The sequence below is a fragment of the Primulina tabacum genome, chromosome 15, assembly GCF_025594145.1.
Source record: "Primulina tabacum isolate GXHZ01 chromosome 15, ASM2559414v2, whole genome shotgun sequence".
NCBI lineage: Eukaryota > Viridiplantae > Streptophyta > Magnoliopsida > Lamiales > Gesneriaceae > Primulina > Primulina tabacum.
The window spans coordinates 34605067-34609419 of NC_134564.1; the positions used below are offsets into that span (position 1 = coordinate 34605067).

The window sequence follows — 4353 nt, forward strand, 5'->3', positions numbered from 1 at the left end:
GAAAAAACGACTAAAATTGCAAAAAAAAAAAAAAAAAAGTAACAGACTAAGACCGATATTTGACAACACAAAGAATCAAAATCGTAAAAAATTAAACATATAGAAGCAAAAATATATTTTTCTTTGATTTTATTTAAGAAATGTAAATACTCCGTGGAATACAACCAAACAAAATCCAGACCCTTTTATCAGATGTCAAAGTATCATTAATTCATTATCCTAGCGACCTACCTACTTTTGCATTATGATGCAGCTTTAGAATCTAGAAAATGAAGAGGAAAAATCTTATCTAAGGTTGGTTTATCTACAGGCTACTTTGAAAAGGATATATTATTGGGGACAGAAAAGACCCTCGTGTACCTTTTGTTCTTTTTCCTGCCAAGCATAGTTAAGTGGAGAAATATTTGATTCTTGCACTAGATTACTTGAATACTAATAAAACGAATGTTACAGGTACAAAACAAGCAAACGGGAGTGCCTTATTCATGGAAATGATCCTAACACCAAAATTGGAACTTGAGAAAATATCTAGATGTGTGGTCTTATGTTTTGCGGATATGATTCATCATGAATTAATTAATCCCAAATAAACTGTTAGAGATGATATTTGAGGAGATAGAGTACCTTGAAATTCAGGAAAGTGTTTCGACCTTTTCATTACTTTCATTTTTGTCGAAGTAACGCTACTGCCACAATACATCTGTGGCGGGCAAGAAATCATATGATTGTTTCCGATTGAAATTGGGCTGTCCAGAACGGCTACTATATTCTTCACGAATCCGTGCTACTTTGGTTTCAAAAGTTTGATGCTGTTGTTTTATAGATCTGTGAAATTAAGTCTTTAACGGGATTGCAGATTGCACTGATCCAATAATAAAGATTCCGCACAGGCAAAACATATTCTATTTTCATCATTTGGTTGTAAAAACTCAAGAGAACAGAGCCATTCCAATCGACACTCTGCAGACATCCCCAAGCTTGCATGTGCTCATTCTTATATTTACCTTATGGGACCAAAGTTTTCTTAAATTCCTTTATGATCGGGCAATCCTTGAGAATACTTTACTGTAAGTATTTAACTATTCTCTAATAAATTCAAGTATCCTGTTTCATGTCTTTTTCTTTGCCGCCTTAATGTCCAGGTCACACATTACATGAGTGGTGGCATACACCATCTCAGCTTTAAATGGAGTTCATTGCATTTAGTACAGGATACATAGCTCCACATCTTTTCACAAAAGAGCATAATCACTTCAAACAAAATCCCCCCAGAAGCTCCAAATTCAATTGAACGATAAGCAATTCTATCAAAATATTGTGACAACAAAGAAATTTCACCTAAAGCCAGATGATAAAAACCTTAATATCTAGGCACAGTTGATGTTTTCTAATTCAGACTTAAGCAGATTGTTACAAGACGTGATACTCGTCGATCCCTAGCCTGCAAAAAACTGATGACCATTTAAGTTTTCCTACCTATTGCAGAAGGAAATCAAGCCATATTATAACCCTTTTATCTACATGGTAAAAAAACTCAAAATAATCAGTCGATGCTAAATATCTTTCACTCCCCTTCAAATCAAGTTAAACCAAAGGAAAATATACAAACAGATTATAATCAGTCGATGCCAAATATCTGTCACTCCGTTTGGAACCATTCATTTAATCCGCAGACTAGTCTAAATTCAAGAGAGATTATAATGCATCTCCTCTGATCGTTCATTTTACTACTTACGAGTGAAATTGATTATTAGAAGTCAGTTATACTCCGACATTCCTGGACCTAGAACTTCTTATCCTTACTTGAAGTTCAAAGGAAAATCTACAAACAGAAACACCACAACTCCGCAACAGCAACAATATTCTCAGGCAATTCCAAACTCTAGCAAGAAGTAATCTGATCGAAACTCCGTGGAAACAACAATTCAACAGTTTAACACGGAAAAATCATTCATCAAACCACCAAATCGGACAATTTCAAGCGTACCATGCTCTATTTTCGGAGGCACCAAATGATCTAAAAAAAATAGGCATAAAAACTTACCTGAAATTGGAGAAATGCTGACGTCAGACCACCATTAAAGCACTGGAACTCGCCTGTGTCAGTTGCAGTGGCTTTTGGCCTGGGCAGAAGACGTAGAGTTCTCGAGAAGAAAGCGAGAAAAAGGTCGAATCAAAAGGTTCGCTTTTATAATATGCGTGTGATGCGCATACATATATAAAGGTTGGGGTTGTGTGCATCTATGCCAGGGATAGTGAAAGAGAGATGTACCTGCGTTGCCCAATCATTTGTAGGGAATTTATTCCCCCACTTCCCTATTTTATTTTTTATTTTTTTTATAATAACTTCCTTATTTCAGTACTATTTGCATCCTAGTTAGGAATTAAGGTTCGAGTTCTTCTCCCTTTTGAATCAAATTTAGGCCGGAGCCAAGTCAAACCAAGTTTTAAAAATTTGTTTCTGCTTGTTTTTAAAAAAGATTCCTTCTTTTTTTTTTAATGTTTTGTACGTTTGGTGTTGAAATGTCTGCTCCTAAATGAAATAAATTCGCCACATTTTCAAGGGGGTTGGCAAATTTTATACGCACAATAAAAAATAAAAAGTGCAATCTTTAACCATTTTAACCAAAAAAAATTATAATTTTGAGGAAGAAAGATTAGAGATGGAACTCCTGGCAAATAAACTTGTCAAAAATATCTTAAATCGGAAAAGGACTTTAAATTCATTTGAAATCTGATTCGATTGACAATATCGACAAGATATAATCGAATCCAACGAGTTGACATATAAACGACACTCGTCAAACTTTGTATTCGTGTTTTTTCAATGTGTTTTGCAACACGTTGAATTACTGCAACTCTCTATGGAATTAGTGTGCGTGGAGCCCATCACTCGAATTCTGCGGAACATAATCATCGGGTGAAAGACAGAGTAAAGGCAATTGTCCAAGAAATTGTGACATCTAAGTCGAAGAATTATCATACGTGCATGAAACATGTTATTAGTTGCCCCTGTATAGGGTGGGAAAACGTTTTTTTTTTTTCTGATCAGATATTCTTTCATGCATGCAAAATTCATTAATTTGTGGGAAAGTATACGAAGAATAAATCAGAGAACTTTGGTGACTTTTTTTAAATAGTATTTTTAAAATAGTTTATCATGTTTACAAATTTTTTTAAAAAAATAGTGATGACTGCTGACCAACTCCTCCGACGTACAGTGTGCTCCTGCTGGTAATGGTTATTGAGGTCTTCAACTACATTCTTCTAATTCAACTTTCGCGTACTATATAATTGAACACTTTTTTTTTCACGCTGCTCCCACCTATTCAACTGCACTCCGGTCCGGTCATACCCACGTAAATCTCCGTTCTTTTTTAGATAAAAAAAAAAAGTGATACTGGCAATAAAGTTGAGTACATTCTCTACTGTCTGTAAATCACATTAATTTTTCGACCTGCAACTCGTGGCAATAAAATTTGATAAACTCCATTCAGGTCAAGTAAATCTGACAGTACATTCTCAATTACTGATAATTTCTCATCTAAATCTAAGGTTCCAAGGCTTCAAGCACAGACCAACACAACTAACTACTGCATGTACTAGAGGTTTCTTGATTCTAAAAACATCAAGGGACGGATCAAAAGTTTTTTATCCGGTTAGACTGAACTAGATACAAATTATAAATTTTTAGTGGAGATAAATTCTGAAAATTTAATGTATCAAGATTTATATTAATAATAAATCAAGTTTCTCGTGATGTATGTATTTAATCGAACGCACAAAAAATAAGTAAAAAAATAAAAATTAGTAGTTTTTTTAGGGATTTTCAATAAGTTTTTAACAATGGTATGATACATATCCATTGTTGAATTAATATTTGAGCCAAACTATTATTAAAAAAAGGTTGAGTCAATTTGGGTCGATTAATATTGATATATTATTTTAGAAAATATAGTCATGTATACATAATTAAGTAATAAATTAACTACCATTTATATATATTTAAAGTATAACCACATATATTCAAATTAAATCCAACCCAACATATGTACAAAATTATGAAGTATATTCACTACCATTTATATAAAAACCATCATATATATTCACACAAAACCCAAAAATTAAGATGGGTTAATCCATATATATATCACATAAAGCCGAGGGGTTAGGGTGGGGTATATGCTCGCGCGCGTTCGAACAAGATAAAGCATCGTATACACATACTCATTTCCTGAAAACTAACGGCATTGTCAAAACAAATTGGTGATACATACTTGTCGTCTAATTCAAATCAAGATTTGCATGTACCAAACCAATGCCCTTAAGTTTAACAAGAAAAACACCAAGCCA

General features: G+C 33.6%; 1 long non-coding RNA gene across 1 annotated transcript; it reads right to left on the reverse strand.

The window, feature by feature from the left end:
* LOC142526244 (uncharacterized) lies at positions 1-2299 on the reverse strand. Its single transcript, XR_012815212.1, has 3 exons — positions 2045-2299; positions 625-825; positions 1-375 (listed from the first exon to the last, which is right to left on the reverse strand). It is a non-coding gene; the product is annotated as an uncharacterized LOC142526244 (long non-coding RNA).
* Positions 2300-4353: the final 2054 nt, after the last annotated feature.